The sequence below is a fragment of the Dermacentor andersoni genome, chromosome 3 (genome assembly GCF_023375885.2).
Source record: "Dermacentor andersoni chromosome 3, qqDerAnde1_hic_scaffold, whole genome shotgun sequence".
In the NCBI taxonomy this organism is placed as follows: Eukaryota; Metazoa; Arthropoda; class Arachnida; order Ixodida; family Ixodidae; genus Dermacentor; species Dermacentor andersoni.
Genome location: NC_092816.1, coordinates 181,648,354 through 181,666,458, shown reverse-complemented (window position 1 = coordinate 181,666,458; position 18,105 = coordinate 181,648,354). Strand labels below are relative to the sequence as shown.

Sequence of the window (18,105 nt, the reverse complement as noted above, 5' to 3'; positions counted from 1 at the left end):
CTCATTTGTGAAAAGAGATTAAAAGTCTACAGCAGCCAGTAAACCCCTGGGCGCACAATACAGCTTTATGCGTAGAAAGTGAAATCAGAAATCGCCACCATCAATCAAGGAGAAAAAAGAAAAAGATAAACGACACTTGCGGTCTATTGAACCCTACAGTGAATGCCATTATGTAGTTTTCACCGGCAAGAGGACCATGTTTCTTAAGAAATTGAGTAAAGGGAACCCTGGCGCTACGATGTGAGTTTGGCTGTGTAGGAATCGTGGTCAGACAGTGGATTGGTATAATCTGCGTGCTTGTGGCTCTGGCCATTCTTGCGGCTTTGCTTACGATGCTCCATCTCCCTTCAGTAGCCTGCCAAAGTTTCGGAGAAATCCTATTTTTGTAAACGCTGAATGAAATACAATTCGGTCAAATAGCATTGTTGCCTTGGCAAAACAATATTTGCTGAAGATTATCCGTTTGCAAAGACGCTTTAAGCTGGAAGGTCAAATCTTAGCCAAATATATATATATATATATATATATATATATATATATATATATATATATATATATATATATATATATATATATATATATATATATATATATATATATATATATGTATATACTAACGATCTTTGTCATGCTGCCTGAACTATACACTTGCACCTCCCATAAACACTAGCTTGAGAGCTCCCTCTCATAAATTTTGTAGGTAAACCTACGGCCGAGAAGAGCGCGACATTTTTGGAAGTATACGTCTACATTTTATCGCACCACGCATGCACGTTTATGTTCGTATGCCAGAATGCACATATTATTGCGTGAACTGTATTCTGGCATGCGCCCTTAATGTGAGAGTTTAAAACTATTGCGGTATCTTGGGCTTGGCGGTCGTTCCACGGTAATTAAAGCACACGTCTGGGGGAATGATACGCAAGTTCAGGTTACTCCCTAATAGGTCTACTACAGGGCACTGAAAAAATGCGTGTTAGCATAACTACAGCGACCATTTTTCCACCGCAGTTAACGAGGCTAAACGACTTCAACGTAGAGCGCTCCCTTGAATGTTTTTTTTTTAAAGTGCCGTACCAACCTAAGTTCGTTGAACCTCGACCCCGTGAATACATGCTCGGTGACCGACTACAAGATTAAAGACTGCTACGAAAAGGCCTAAACTAACGCTAATGACCTGAAGTTCAGTGAGGAGTAAGTACACGGGGAACCGAGTAAGTTGTACCGGACGAGGTTAATAACCCTGGACCAGGGAGCAGTGAACAGTTGAAGAAAAGAGACGGCAAGGAGTACTTGCAGACGTGCCAGCAGTAACTCTCAGAAGACGGGGATGGTCAACCGCTTGGAAAGCGGTGATTTCACGAGACGAATGCCATACTTAGGAAAACGTTTACCACTTTGTATCTATGAAATTGCAAGAAGCTGGAAGATACCGTTAACAGGTTTTCCTCGTTTGTTTTTTGCCTGGTGATCCTTGCAGAAAAAGAAAATATATTGCGTCAGAGTAAATTTACACTTTACCTGCCTCCCACTGACTACGTAAGTCGACAGATTAAAACAAATTCTTTATCTGAACGGGGACAACGGGTCCCTAAGGTAATGTGTCCCTGGCTTAGGTACCATCATGTGCCCACCCAAAGGTAACACAGTTTTCTTTTCACTAATTAGTCGGGCTTTAGATGTAAAGGGAGCGCGAACAGAAAGGAACAAGGCTGCTTACGTGTGCGAATGGGAAAGCATTGCAGTCTCTTTGGTGAAATGTTTCTGTTTTCTTTTTTTTATCGGCGCATTCCTTGTCCGCGTAAGCTATCGCCTGGGTTTTAACTGCGCCTCGCTAAAGCCAAATAAAAACGTGCTTGCTTCCTTGCAAGAAGTTTATAACTAGAAGCACCGCTCAGGGGCATTCAATTGGACGTGAAGGATTTTTATTTTTTGCACCTCCCACCCATGGATTGGCTGAGCTGTCAAATGCCCAACGACGCACGCATTAGACCACACATTTAGTGCTGGGTTACCTAGTCCTAGGTTACTTTGTTTACAGGAATCTCGCTGAGAAATATGGCTTCAATTCGAGTATTCTATGTGGTCTTCCTCTTTGCCGTCGACCATTATTGGTGCCATTATTCGGTGACGCCGCCGACTACAACGCCTGATTTTCGTGTAATGATGCATACATTATTTTCGCATCAAAGAAAAAGGAGGCAATAAGCCACCGAGGCTCGAGGACAAAACTGATTTCCCGCCTCGTCCTCATGTTTACCCATTGTGCCAACTTGAATGTCGAAAGACTGGACTCTTAGATATTCGACTGAGAGAGATAAACGGAAGGCATGGGTTTTAACCAGTCAAGAGTAGCAGAAGAGGAGAAAAAAAAGAGAGAAAGAAAGCCAAGTTTGCCAAGCTAAGCTCCGGCTGGCTATCAAGTAGCTACGTGGATGTTATAGTTCGATTCTTCAGGGCTGCTATTGTCAATGTAGTGGTGCATTCAACGGTTAAGAGAATAAAATGGACGCATATTCAGGAGATATATATATATATAGAGAGAGAGATAAAGCGTTATTGCTGTTCAGCAGGTTAATGAGCAGGCAGATTCAGTCCAGGTCATCACTCCCAGCGCGTTTGATGACACACAGGCCAACCTATTAGGTAGAGAAAAAAAGATGAGAAATGCGTAAAAATCGGCCGCATACCTTAGCTCTCAAATTGTTAAGGCCAGGTTGGCGCCGCTACAAAAAATGTGAATGCTTCTAGGAACGATAGTACCTTTTTTGCTCTAAAAGCAAACGCATCTAGATGACGGAGGCGCGAAATTAGCCACGTTACGGCCAATACACTTACTGTCCGAGATATGCTTATATTTTCAAGGAGAATACCACTGGTATGCGCGCATGCGATAAAGAATATTTGCGCTGCATATTTTGGCGTCCTAATATGTGACTTCTGGCAGCCCGTATCGGTGGCCATTTGAGATATATCGTTTGATTTTATGCTTTTTGTTACCGGAATCACACGAGTTTATAAAGCATATTCATGGTTTGTAAATTCGCGTCTTACAAGGTACTTATCCTATTTGAAATTTGTTTTTTTGTTTTTCCTTTTTTTTTATTCTTTCATTACCCGTTTTCTTTTCCTATACGTTGAATTTTGTACGTTCCTTTCCTCTTGATTTCTGCTACGTCACTTTATTATGGTTCCTGTGTATGAACTGTCTCTGATACAGTTTTCAATGGGTGTTTGTATTGTGTAACCCTGAGCTTCATACTACCCAACTAAACTGAAGCGTGGAAACTTGTTAGGCTTTGCCTTTTATTATTGCTGCATTTTCGGTCTCAGAAATAAGTGCGTGTGTGTGTGCGTGTGCGTGCGTGTGTGTGTGTGAGGGGGGGGGGGGGGGCGAGTCCAAGCTCATGCAGCCGAAACAGTCTCCTTCCTGTAGTTCCCATATACATGAGTTTTGGTACCAGGGCCACAGGTTTCACAGTGCCCAGAACTTAGGAATATTCCCGTAATAAGGCTTAGCAAACGGAGCTATCACGACCCGATGGCGCCGTACATTGCGCTCGCGCGAGAAACGTGTGCTTGCGCTACGTGAAAAAAGGAAAACGAAAGCAAGTAAAAAATATACGAAAAAAACTCTAAACTGGCCTATACGCCTGCCATCGGAACGTCGTGCGCTGTTTATCATATAAAAGTTGCACGGATTATTTATATATTTGCACGGATTATATATGAAATTTCACTGATAATCACAGTTTTTAAAAAGAAAATTGGCCGATAAGGTTTGTTCCTTTTGCCGTTCGATTTGGAACCGCGCAACGTAAAGCAGAGAGCGCCACTGGCGGTTCAAACCGTATCTGACGGTCACATTTCCCTGGCTATGAGTGTAATTTTGCATGCAAGGTCTGTGGTCTTTCTTTGGCCGTGGGTGGCTCACATGGCGTTGCACTGCTGACCAGGTGCTGACGGCTCAAGACTCCTGGCCGTCTTCCGATGTAAGGCTAATGCTAAAATCCTAGTGAAGAGCGGTTGAAAAAACCCCCCAGGTGGTAAAAATTATTCAGGAGTTCCACCTATGGCGCCAACTGCAACCCGCTTTGCGTTTTACCAGTGTTAAACCCCACAATTTGTTCTATTTTTTTTTGTTTTAATTAAGGAGCAACGATGTATTAGACGTGCTCTCGTCACCTGATATGGCGTCAGAGTTTTGTGCGCATTGTCCAAAGCAAAGGCAAAGAGTGTTCGAAAGAAAACGTGCTAGGTTCTATTTGCACTGTGTGCTAGGCGGTGCACAGGAACTATTCCTCAGCTATGGCGGGGCACGCGTCGGCAGAGAAGGCCGAAAAGTTAATGAATTAATAAGGCACTATACGTTCCGTACTAAAAATGGAACTCGGTCACACTGGCCTCTCCACGGTGGCTCGTGTAGTTGTGTAGCGCAATCCGAGGGCATAGGAACAGCATATGGAGATGAAGCCGTGCTAGGATGGCACAGGTGTTGGTGCAAGCAATATTTATCAAGAAGTGTGGTGACAAAAAACATAAATGTTGCTTCTAGTTCACTCTATCTACAAAAAGCAAGTTCCAAATTATGGGTGTGACTTAAACTACATGAACAGCGCTTCTTTTTTTCGTTTTTCCGTTGCATGGGTTGCTTGTGGCAATTGTTCTCTGGATCTCTGCATCCTAGCGGAGTTCGCATATGCTAGTTTTCCAGAATAACCATCGGTTGCGAGTTGGCGCTCTTTTTGTTCGGTGCGCATTTTTTTTACCTGCGTCACGAACGCGGTAGACAGCTTTACGCCAACAAGCCCAACATCTTTTCTGAACGACTTTTCTTTTATGGTCACCACCGGTTCATTTCTTTATCGCTTATTTGAATGCATACTTACCGGTGACAAATGTTTTAGCTGTCATCCATAGCGTAGACTCTTCCCAATTTTGTGGTGCTAAACTCTTAACAAAAGGGAAAGACGAAGACGAAGTGGTCTGATCAAGCATCGCTTCCTGCCTTGCTGCCCTAGTTTTGTTATGGCGGAGGCTTAATTGTGCTTCTTGGACGAGACGTCGTCCGAAGCGATGATCGACGACACGCCACCGCTTGCGTCGAGCACGCCTCTTCGCACAGCGGCTCGCAGGGACATATTGTAAGGCTTGCAATGTAGGCATGAGGACGTCCGCTTCCTGTTTCTCCAACAGCGAGCCAATGGACTCCGACAACGACTACACCGTCGTGGAGGGCAAGCGACTGAAGAGAAAATACCGCAATACAACCAAAGACGTGAGTGAGCGGGGCCCCAACGGACCACCTACTCCGACTTACAGGATTGGTTTTGTGCCACTCGACGTCTCTAAGAATTTAAATTTTGTGCACAGACAGATTCTTAACACCTGCTTTGGTAATGTGGCTCCGAAAGGAATTAACGAAGTGCGTTTCAACACCAAGAAAAATGTAGTCACAGTGAAAGTAGTGACGCAGGCCGCCCTAGAAAAATTCAATACCGTGCGCATACTAGGACACATAGAAGTCCGGTCGTTCATCATGCACAGTGGTCGCACTAGGGCAGGTGTTACCTCCGATGTCGTGATTAACATCAGCGACAAATAGCTACAAAGGCTTCTGTCTTCGACAATGAAGGTCATCGATTTTCACCGCTTTGGTCGCTCGACGGGCGTCAGGATTCTTTTTGAGGAAGACACGCTGCCTGATCATGTCAAGGTGGGCTACGTGAGACACCCGGTGCGTCGTTATGTGCCCGGACCATTGCAATGTCAAAAGTGTCTCAAGCTAGGCCATATCAGCGCTGTCTGCACAGGCCAGACGGCATGCCTCCGCTGTGCCGGCAGCCATGACGTATCTTCATGCACAGTAAGACAAACGAAGGTCTCGAATTGCGACGGACCCCGCGAGGCCAATTCCAAGGATTCTCCTAAACAGAAAAAGTAGAAAAAATTACTGAACCAAATGAGCAAGACAAGTATGTCCCACAAGGAGGCGGCAGCGTCAGTGCACCACCGAAGGAGACGAACGCGTCGTCGGCATGGACAAGCTGTAGGTCCAGACGAGAGATTCCTGGCTCCAATTCCGCAGGTGCAGCAGCAGGTAATTGAATTGGCATCTATAGATAAACCATTGCTTCAAGCGAGCCGCGCAAGCCCGGAACCGAATGTATGGCCGCGCTTACCGCCGCGCTCACAGGCCTCAGACTGTCAGCGCGAGCAAGGACAGTGCACTCAGATATAGCCATCGCACTCTGTCATCGAAGCCATGCTGCGACAAATAATCGCCGCCCTGCAGCTGCTACTGTCCGGTTTAAATACGCCAGTGGCGCTAACAGCGGCAAAAATTATGAACGCTGTAGACAGCCTCTTCGCTACGCTGCAGTAACTTATACCTCTGCCCGCGAAGATGACTGTGCTGTGCTGTGAGGTGTACACGTACGCATTATACAGAAACATTGTGCTGTGCAGCCCTCATCATATTCACCATGCATCCTTCCTCTTCACATCATATCTCTGTTATTCCCCAAACCCCTTCCCCAGCGTGGAGTAGCAGGCTAGAGGCATTTAACTCAGGCCAACCTCTCCACCTTTCTGCCATTAAATATTATCTCACTCTCTCTCTCTTTACAAAGGACAATGGAATGCGAAGGAAGAAGCTTCTGCACTCTTCACGCGCATCCTGTAAAAATATACTTCTCAAATATATGTTCTGCCAGCTAACGTTTACGAGAGTCTTAGACAGCAGAAGGGCAACATACGCGCATAAAACTCACGAGATTTTTTTGAAGGCAACACTAAGGCAAGTAGGCAAGGAGACTGGTACGGTTGTTCTTGAAAATTAATTTCCGCCGTCTGTAAGCTCTAGCTGCGTTTCATCCCCAAGCTCCGCGACGAGACCAGTGCGTCAACCCAAGCCCTGAGTTGTGTGCATGTCACATGGGTAAGTTACAAAGAATCAGTGAGTAGCGACCTTATACTTTCAGTCCTACTTTATACGAGTGTCAAAATTTTGTACTTAAGAAAACGCAAATCGCATGCAGATAACCAACCCGCATGCGGAGTTCTGCAATATAGCAAATGGCAAACTGGGGTCCTGAAGACGATACCGCTAACCTGCATATCCGCGTTCTTTCCGTCGACTGACGATGGTTGACAATAGCCTGACCTCTTGTGAATACCTCATGGTTCGGTTATTATGCTGAAAAATTTAGTAGACTAATCCGATTGAGAGGGAAAGTTGCCACTGATAGGCTGCAGTAAAAACCTAGTGCAGATAATGTTTATACACTTAACACGGTTTGCAAAACAGCGGAAGAAATCAAAATAGTCGTCCAGTAACATTGTAGTACTAACGTAAGCATGGTTAAATTCCACAATACTTGATTGCGAAATCCTTCCTAATCTACCAGAGGTTGACATTTTTCGCAAAAGCAGGTGCCATGGAACCTGTGGCGGCGGTGTGGCTATTGCTACGTATCACCAACTTACGCTCTTTTGTCAATGTAAGAACGCCTCTAAAAATGATTTGGACGTGCTGCCACGCCACTTCACCACACATGATCATCGGCTGTTGCTATCGTCCACCCAGCACTGATAGCTCCTTTCTTTCGTTTTTTCACGATGCGTTGTTTGAACTAACAATGTCTTATCCTGACACCCCCATATTGTTACTCGGGGACTTCAACTTTCCAACTATAGATTGGAGTAACGATGCGTCATGTCTAAGAAAACAATCATGGCTAGTGAATGTATAAACATCTGCTTGTTCTTCGGTCTATTGCAGCTGGTTACTAAACCTACGCGAATAACTCAACACTCATCAAATATCCTAGAACTCGTCTTAACATCACACCCCGATAAGATGCTTCCTCTTACGTGCGTCAGTGGTCTTAGCGATCACACCGTCATCCATGCCACGTTTCCTTGCAATATACTCAAAAGTAAGATATCTAAGAAAGTACTAACACTGTATGACACAGCCCATTATTCAAGTATTGATCATGAACTTTCTGTCTTTGATGAGGAACTTGCCCTTACGCATCAGCAGCGGTCGACCGAGAGATGTCACGTGGAGGTGACGTTCAAGAACACAGTAGCAATACTGTGATTAAGGAAACGAGCGTTTTATTGGGCGAACCTGTGCCCACAAAAACAGGCTACACTTATAACACAACGATAGCGGCGAACACGATCGGCGATCGTCGAAAATCTGATCAGCGGGTCAAGCGCGTCGGTTTTTATACAGCAGTCGTCGAATGTTCCAGACTAATCGTTCGGACCCGCGTGCCTTCCACAAAGTTCTACACCATTCGCGTCACGCGATGAAATCACATAACACAAGGTTCGGCGACAACAGACAGCCGAGTAGAAGCATCGATAACTTTCCAGAAACTTCGGATACATGCAGGCGCGTCCCGCGCTGTGCGATTACATTTTGTTAGGCGGCGAAACGTGGTTGCCCGATAAAGATAAGTACACGTGTCAATACCCCCCTCTTAAAAAAAGCATCGACCCGATGCTGCATACAAACGAAAGTAATAATGAAAAACACCGGTAGCAAAGAAAACAACAAAATAAGGAAGTTCGTCAGCGTCCGTAAAAGGGTTTCAGACGCACCACGTGGACCACTTCAGATCGTGCGCGGCGCCGCTGTGAATGCGAAATTCCGTCTGGCACGACCTCATAGTCCAGTGCGCCAATACGTCGAATGACCTTGTAGGGTCCGAAATAGCGGCGCAATAGTTTCTCACTCAGTCCTCGTCGGCGTATAGGGGTCCAAACCCAAACACGGTCGCCGGGCTGGTACTCGACGAAGCGTCGTCGGAGGTTGTATTGTCGGCTGTCGGTCCTCTGTTGGTTCTTGATACGTAGGCGGGCGAGCTGTCGGGCTTCTTCGGCGCGCTGGAGATAGCTAGCGACGTCAACATTCTCTTCGTCAGTGACGTGGGGCAGCATGGCGTCGAGCGTCGTCGTCGGGTTCCTGCCGTAAACCAGCTTAAACGGCGTGATCTGTGTTGTTTCTTGCATCGCCGTGTTGTAAGCGAAGGTTACATATGGCAGGACCGCGTCCCACGTCTTGTGCTCGACGTCGACGTACATTGCTAGCATGTCGGCGAGGGTCTTGTTCAGGCGCTCCGTGAGACCATTCGTCTGCGGATGGTAGGCAGTTGTCCTCCTGTGGCTTGTCTGGCTGTAATGCACAATGACTTGGGTGAGCTCTGCTGTAAAAGCCGTTCGTCTGTCGGTGATGAGGACTTCTGGGGCACCATGTCGCAGCAGGATGTTCTCGGCGAAAAATTTCGCCACTTCGGCTGCGCTGCCTTTTGGTAGAGCTTTAGTTTCAGCAAAGCGGGTGAGATAGTCCGTCGCCACGACGATCCACTTATTCCCGGATGTTGACATCGGAAACGGCCCCAACAAATCCATCCCAATCTGCTGGAATGGTCGGCGAGGAGGTTCGATCGACTGTAGTAATCCTGCTGGCCTTGTCGGTGGTGTCTTGCGTCGTTGACAGTCTCGGCATGTCCTGACGTAACGGGCGGCGTCGGCGGTCAGACCCGGCCAGTAATACCTTTCCTGTATTCTCGACAGCGTCCGGGAGAATCCGAGGTGCCCAGCGGTTGGATCGTCGTGTAGGGCGTGCAGTATTTCTGGACGCAGCGCTGACGGTACAACAAGAAGGTAGATGGCGCGGACTGGTGAGTTCTTCTTCACGAGCAGGTTGTTTTGTAGTGTGAACGAAGACAACCCGCGCTTAAATGCCCTAGGGACAACGTCGGTGTTCCCTTCCAAATACTTGACGAGGCTTTTTAGTTCCGGGTCTGTTCGTTGCTGTTTAGGGAAGTCTTCCGCGCTTATTATCCCAAGGAAGGCGTCTTCGTCCTCGTCGTCTTGCGGCGGGGGATCGATGGGGGCGCGTGATAAGCAGTCGGCGTCGGAGTGTTTTCTTCCGGACTTGTATATTACCGTGACGTCATATTCTTGTAGTCTGAGGCTCCACCGCGCCAGCCGTCCTGAAGGGTCCTTTAATTTAGCTAGCCAACACAACGCGTGGTGGTCGCTGACGACTTTGAATGGCCTGCCATAGAGGTAAGGGCGGAATTTAGCTGTAGCCCAAATCATGGTGAGGCATTCCTTTTCAGTCGAAGAATAATTGCTTTCCGCTTTTGACAGCGACCGGCTAGCATACGATATCACCCGTTCAAGTCCTTCTTTCCTCTGGACTAGGACGGCACCGAGTCCTAGGCTACTGGCGTCAGTGTGGATTTCGGTATCGGCGTCCTCGTCGAAGTGTGCAAGTACCGGCGGTGACTGCATGCGTCGTTTGAGTTCTTGAAATGCCTTGGCCTGCGGCGTTTCCCACTTGACCTCGACATCACATTTGGTTAGATGTGTTAGCAGCTCCGCGATGCGTGAAAAGTCCCTGACAAAGCGCCTATAGTAGGCACACATGCCAAGGAATCTGCGCACTGCCTTCTTGTCGGTTGGCTGCGGGAACTTTGCGATGGCAGCTGTCTTCTGTGGGTCGGGGCGTACTCCTGATTTGCTGGTGAAGTGGCCTGGGAACAAAAGCTCATCGTAAGCGAAGCGGCACTTTTCCGGCTTGAGAGTGAGCCCTGATGACTTGATGGCTTCTAACACTGTCGCAAGCCGCCTAAGGTGATCGTCGAAATTTCCGGCGAAGACAACGACGTCATCCAAGTAAACAAGACACGTCTGCCACTTCAATCCTGCTAACACCGTGTCCATGACGCGCTGAAACGTTGCAGGCGCCGAGCACAGTCCGAATGGCATGACCTTGAACTCGTAGAGGCCGTCTGGCGTGATGAAAGCGGTCTTTTCGCGATCTCTCTCGTCGACTTCTATTTGCCAGTAGCCAGACTTGACGTCCATCGACGAGAAGTATTTAGCGTTGCAGAGTCGGTCCAATGCGTCGTCTATCCGTGGAAGGGGGTACACATCCTTCTTCGTGATCTTGTTCAGTTGACGATAATCGACGCAGAAGCGTAGGGTTCCGTCCTTTTTCTTCACGAGGACTATAGGAGAGGCCCACGGGCTTTTCGACGGCTGGATGATGTCGTCGCGCAGCATTTCGTCGACTTGTTGCCTAATAGCTTCACGTTCCCGTGTCGAAACTCTGTAAGGGCTCTGGCGGAGTGGTCGAGCGCACTCTTCGGTTATTATGCAATGCTTTTCAACTGGTGTTTGTCGAATCCTCGATGACGTCGAAAAGCAGTCTTTGTATCGTCGGAGAAGACTTCTGATCTGTGGCTGCTTACTCATAGGAAGACTTGGATTCACGTCGAAGTCTGGTTCGGGGACTATGCTCATCGGGGTAGATGCGGCTGAATCCGAGAGGACGAAGGCATTGCTGGTTTCCACAATTTCCTCGATGTATGCGATTGTCGTGCCCTTGTTGATGTGCTTGAACTCTTGGCTGAAGTTGGTTAGCATAACTTCCACTTGCCCTCCGTGGAGTCGAGCGATCCCTCTTGCGACGCACATTTCACGGTCGAGCAGTAGATGTTGGTCGCCCTCGATGACGCCTTCTACGTCAGCGGGTGTTTCGGTGCCGACAGAAATAATAATGCTGGAGCGCGGCGGGATGCTCACTTGATCTTCGAGCACACTCAAGGCGTGGTGACTACGACAGGTCTCCGGCTGTATCGCTTGATCTTGTGACAGCGTTATCGATTTCGACTTCAGGTCGATGACTGCGCCATGTTGATTCAGGAAGTCCATGCCGAGAATGACGTCTCGTGAACACTGTTGGAGGATAACGAAGGTGGCAGGGTAAGCCCGGTCATGAACGGTAATTCTTGCCGTGCAGATCCCAGTCGGCGTAATCAGGTGTCCTCCAGCGGTCCGAATTTGAGGGCCTTCCCATGCAGTCTTAACTTTCCTCGACTGGGCGGCGATGTGTCCACTCATTACGGAGTAATCGGCTCCTGTGTCTACTAAGGCGGTGACTGCGTGGCCGTCGAGAAGTACGTCGAGGTCGGTGGTTCTTCGTCTTGCGTTACAGTTAGGTCTTGGCGTCGGATCACGGCTGCGTTGTGTTGAACTGAAGTTGGAACGTCGCGTCGTCAAGTCGTCTTTCGTCGGTTTCGTCTTGGCTTCCTGATTTCGTCGGGGCGGTGGCGTGTCGTTATTATGTCGTCTAGATGGTTTCTTCGTCGTCTTCGTCGGTGGCGGAGGATCTTCGTCAGTTCGACGAACAGCAACCGCACCTCTATCGGTTGCTGCTTTTAGTTTTCCGGATATGGGCTGACGGACCGGCCTCGGACTGGGCCAGTGTATGGTCGGCGCTGCGGCGACAGGTAGCGGCCTGGTGACGGGGAACCGGAAGGTCGTCGAGGGCTCCATTGAGTGGCGGCGAGGTAGTCGGCGATATCGCGAGGTCGTTCGCCAATCTGTGGCCGCGGCGCGTTACCGGCGAAACCTCGCAGTCCCATCTCCCGGTATGGACATCGTCGGTAGACGTGACCCGTTTCTCCGCAGTGGTAGCACAGCGGGCGGTGGTCAGGAGCGCGCCATACGTCTGTCTTCCTCGGGTAGCTGCGCTAGGCGACGGGTGGGCGTGCTGGCGGGGGGGGGGGGGGGGGGTCGTCGGAATGGCGGCGTTACAGGGCCCTGGCGCGGTCGCGGAGGAGGACCTTGACGGCGTGCGACGGCGTCAAGGTCCTCCTCCGCGACCGCGCCAGGGCCCTGTAACGCCGCCATTAATTCCGACGTGCGACGGCGGCGTAGGTCATCGCTTCTGGCTGGGGTTGCGGTAATTGAGGTTGCACCTCCGGAACTCCAAGCGACCGCTGAACCTCATCTTTGACGATGTCAGCGATGGAGGCCACTTGAGGCTGCGACGACGGGAAGATCTTCTGAAGCTCATCTCGTACGACTGCCCTGATAGCCTCGCGCTGGTCGTCGGAGGCCAGCGATTGAAGGCCGGCAAAGTTTGTAGAGTTGGTGCGGCGGTCGAATTGCCGGTTTCGCATCTCGAGTGTCTTCTCGATGCTAGTGGCCTCTCGAAGAAACTCGTCGACGGTCTTCGGTGGGCTTCGTACCATACCGGCGAAAAGTTCCTCCTTTACACCACGCATCAGTAGCCGGACTTTCTTTTCCTCGGACATTTCCGGGTCGGCGTGGCGGAATAGGCGGCTCATTTCTTCCTTAAAGATGGCAACGTTCTCGTTTGGTAGCTGCACTCGGGCGTCCAGCATAGCTTCAGCCCTTTCCTTGCGCACGACGCTTGTAAAGGTGCGCAGGAAGCCGCTACGGAACAGGTCCCACGTTGTCAAGGTCGATTCCCTGTTCTCAAACCAAGTTCTGGCGGCGTCTTCTAAGGCGAAGTAGACATGCCGCAGCTTGTCGTCGGAGTCCCAGTTGTTGAACGTCGCGATTCGTTCGTAGGTCTCCAGCCATGATTCCGGGTCTTCAGTCGCTGCTCCATGGAAGGTTGGTGGGTCCCGAGCATAGAGTTACTATACTGACTCTAGAGGACAAGCTACCCATAGGGCCCATGCATTGAAATCGGGAACCGCAAGAGCACCGCCATGTTGCTACGCGCCGAGGTTGCCAGCTCCTGAGACGCTTGCTAGACTTGGTGACAGTAGTCAGTTTTAATCCGGCAACCGTAGCAGCTTAGCAGCATGGCGTCTCGCTTGTAGTGTTGTGATGTGTGCGTGCCGCCGTGTGTTTGGGCTTTATAAGTTGGTTCTTTATTCTATGTTGCGGGACGGTGTGGGTGTAGTCCATGTTGGGCGTACAGGTGGCAGTTATTCAACCGAGGGATGATCCTGTTGAAGTTTCCGGTGGTATGCGGTTTTCAGCGGTCACGCCTGTTGCAGGAGTGTCACTCGACGAGGTTACGAGCTCGAAGCTGTAGTCAGATTCCTCGTTGGCGTTCCGTAATTCTCTTCGTACGGGCGCGGTATGTTGCGAAACCCGCTTTCGCGATCTATCGTCGCGATGATAGATCGGGTTTTTTTATTATATAAGTACTGATCCAACTGTAGGGCACATGTAACCGACAAACGGAAGCCTCAGGAGAGCACCTGAGATTATAATAAAGCAGGCGGCGCAGGAACTCCAGGGCACCCAAGGGACACTGGGGGGATCTAAGCTCGAAGCAGAACGGTATGTAGGTTGGGGCCGCCGAGGCAGGTGTGTGCCAGGGAGTGTTCGCACGGACAGCTCCCCTGGCACGCGCAGCAGTGCCTCGCAAGGTCGAGATACATTAAAGTGACCTGCGCCCATGATCTTTCTTTTGCCTCGGTGCAGTGAGCACGATTAAGGAAAATAATATGGAGGGCATCCGGTGCAGTTGGTGCAGTCGCGAATGCGTCATGGCAAATGTAGCTCGCGTCGCCTAGCGTGTGTAGTAATATCAGAGTTGGTTGTATGAACTTTATGCATAATACGCTTTGTTACGGTACCTTAACGGAATGGGTCTAGAGGACGGTGTTGGTACATTTTTTCGTACCGCCCTAATCCTACACCCCCCCCCCCCCCGCTTTTTTTGATTTATACATACAATTCCTTGCCATAGCGGATCATAGCCTCCTTTCTTTTTGAAAAATAGAGGAGGCTATGGACGGATTGACTAGTTTAAGTTGTCAACGTGTCAGTAACTGTCATAGGAATCACTGTAACAAACACAATTCCAAGATCGGATTGTTTACTTTCATTTTTTGTTGTAACACTGAGGACTACATAGAACTTTATTTTGTATATGTGAGAGAAGTATGTGGATATCACGAACTTAAGCCAATGTGCGATACACAGACAAAGCAGCTGCTACAACATGAACTGCATTGAGGGCCACACAACACATACGTAATTAAAGGTGCAAAATATAGGGGGAAGCTTCAAAATACGCTCTGTAGCACTGCAAACTATAACTTATATTGTATGTGTGCAATAAATGTTCAAAAAAAAAGCAATGCATCAATGTCCCATTTGCCTTCAAGTTTATTACCAAGTTCAAGTTTACTGAAGTTTATTATGAGCATATGTACAACAGGAATCTACTGACACACCCGCAGTGAAGGTGGCTGTTCGAGGTGTGCTGGCTGCCTCAGTGTAAGAAAAAGAAAGAAATTGGGTGAATGTCGACATCAGTGCTACTGCTTCTTGCCTCTGACCTGCATGTGCCTCGGCGGCATCTTTGTGCACAAGTGAGCTGGCGTGGTGAGGCGTAGGAGTCATCCGAGAGAAAGAGTATCGTTTACATGGAGAAGTGGCTGTTCACATTGCCTGTCACTTTCCCTCAAATGTGCCCTTGGCGACTAGGGTGACACACCCGCAGTCAAGATGGCTGTTCGAGGTGTGCTGGCTGCCTAAACGAAAGAAAAAGAAAGAAATTAAATGAATGTCGATACCAGTGCTGTTGCTTCTTGCCTCTTACCTGCATTTGCCTCCACGGCCTCTTGACTTGCGGAGTCTGTATGAGGGAGCTGCTGTGGCTAGGCGTAGCCATTGTCTAAGCAAAAAGAAAAGGCCATTCAAATGAGGAATTATGGAAATAAATGCAGTTGTTATGTCTGCTTCTTGCACTCTTCTTGCCTAAAAGTTTTCAAACATAGTGTCCAGTACACATCAGCACTTTGACTGCTTCTGCTTTTTACCAGCAGGTGTTGCTACGAGATCCTTAGTATGGCTGCGTGCAGCATTGTAACACTTGGTCGAGGCATTTGAAGTGTTAGCCAAAAATATAAAGAATCATCCTTGTCTGCATGAATGCTTTCAATTTCTAAATGCAGTGGTGACTATCACTATTAGTGCAAGGCCCCCCACATCTATGTGGCAAGTGCCATAGCTCAAAACTGAATTTTTCCTTTAGTGCTTCACAAGGCGTCTGATGTGTCCACATTAGATGTGATGTGTTTGTTTTTATTTATCCCAGTGTGGAGAGAGAGCATCATTAAATTGTTTCTTTATTTCTGCGTGTCTTGTTTTTTGGTTTATTTCTGAATTTATCAAGCAGCAGTCTCATGATGCTAAAGTGACTTATGTAATGACAATCAGCTTTTGTTTTGCAGAAAAACAACGCATTTCCTGACCCATTGTTTGACATCCCCTCACTCGCATAATTTTGCAGAGTATTCTACCTATATTGACTTGCTTGACCTCCACTAAAGAGTCTTGCGTTTTCTAATACGACTCTTTCCTTAATATTATTCGACACTTCTCGTAATTTCTGTACCTTGGGCTTCTGATACTCTGCATTCACCATTTTTGCTTGTTTCTGTCTAGAAATGTCTTCTTTAATTTAGAGCTTAAATTTTACCTTTGGAACACACGGAAGGGCTTGCCATTGCATATCTGCATAAAAGGGAAACATGTTTCATTAAACATTTGCAAAATCCAATTGAAGATTGATGAATGCAGCTTGCAGTGTGATATGACTGAATGAGCCATAAAAGTAACTCATCTCACTTGGTAAATTAAAGCACATATTAGTGTGATGTACAAGATATGTTCACTAACGTGGTGGGTTCTCTTGCTTATACAGCAAAATAATCGATGCGCGAGAAAACCATTATTTTTGCATACCCCTAGCTTGTACACACTGATTTAAGGAAAATGAGTTGGAGCTGTCCACATTATCTACTTATTTTACCTGCGAGTATGGTGAACAAAAATGTGTGCCAGCTGCTTAGTGGTATTTGAGATTATGTCAGTATCGCATATGTGCCTGTTGTCTAAAATAATTGAATTTTGAAAATGCTCGGAGGGATCTGATGTGCATATCTGCAATTTATGGATACATGTAAAAGACTCGGCATCAAGTGCAAGTGAACGGTCCCACAGGCCCGGAGTCGATCATGCAAATAGATTCACTGCACAAATTTGTGACCAAGAAAGATATTCCACATGAGATGGCATGCAAGGAAGCGTTGAAAATATTGCACAGTTAATAAAACGCCTACGCTATTATTATGTGGGTTGATGCACTCGTTATGCAAAACGGAGGTGAGGCGTGCAGACAGGACACAAGAGTAGAGTATTTACAAGCAAACAACACGAGCGCCGCCCACTTCTCTACTATTGTGTCCTGTCTGCACGCCTCCCCTCTGTTTTGCATAATGAATCCTTACCAACTAGCTCAGCTTTCTGTCGTTCTAAGTCTCGATGCACTCGATGTCGTCCGCATTAGGCATTCGCCTCTTGATTACTTCGTGGCACAAAAATACTCGGCATCAGGCTGTTTTTCTGCTGTGGCCTTTGTAGAAGCATGATTGTTCAAAGTGCAACAATTAAACAGATTCTTTGAGTTGCTTGTGGCTTCGCCAGTACAATTCCGGTGCGCTGGTCCGCCTGTCCAGCAATTTCCTACTGAATGGAAACCAGTAAATAAAAACACCGCTCCGCATGTAGAAAAATGCTCTACTGTGACGCTTCTCAAACGATTGTGATGCACCACAAGAGCTGCCTACTCGCGTGACAAGAGCTGCCTACTCGCGTGATGTTCTCAACAATAGATACATTCGTTTACTTACATTTGAAGGTATATGCCAGAGCACTTCGGGGCTTCGGTGGCACATAAGGCACGAGTGTGCCATAGCGTCCGATGTCGACGCGCGATCGCATGTCAAACCAACGCCTCAAACCTAAACTGTACGAAACTACTACGCTTCCAAAAAACAGATTCGAAACCGAAATTCGCGTCATCCTTTATTGCATGAATGCGTACATCGTGATTTACATAAGTCACTGGCTTAGCGATCGATTTCTGTAAACCTAATATTAACGCACCACCTTCATAAAGCCATCAGGTATGCGTTTTTAGATGACAAAGCATAGGGTGACCTGTACTTGTTTTCAGCTCTTTCATTAGTAATTGCGCTGGCCACATTGACCAGTAGCAACAGGGCGGCGCCCTAGAGGTTCCCACTTTTCCGGCCCAGCTTTTCCTCTAGAGTTGTTCTACTAACTCTATGGTCCCGAGGTTGTTGTAGGATAACGGGAGACACTGGGGCAGCCATTGGGGTTGTCTTGACCACGATCTTCTTAGTCGTCTCAGGTAGAAGTCTGTGCTCTGGGGGCAGTCCTTGCAGTCTGCGGCTAGCACGCTGGTCTTGGGCGATGTTGGTTCTGTCCTCG

General features: G+C 48.0%; 1 long non-coding RNA gene across 1 annotated transcript; it reads right to left on the bottom strand.

The window, feature by feature from the left end:
• Positions 1–14,952: 14,952 nt before the first annotated feature.
• LOC140216486 (uncharacterized) lies at positions 14,953–17,630 on the bottom strand. The gene is made up of 3 exons (XR_011893174.1): positions 17,502–17,630; positions 15,407–16,323; positions 14,953–15,338 (listed from the first exon to the last, which is right to left on the bottom strand). It is a non-coding gene; the product is annotated as an uncharacterized lncRNA (long non-coding RNA).
• Positions 17,631–18,105: the final 475 nt, after the last annotated feature.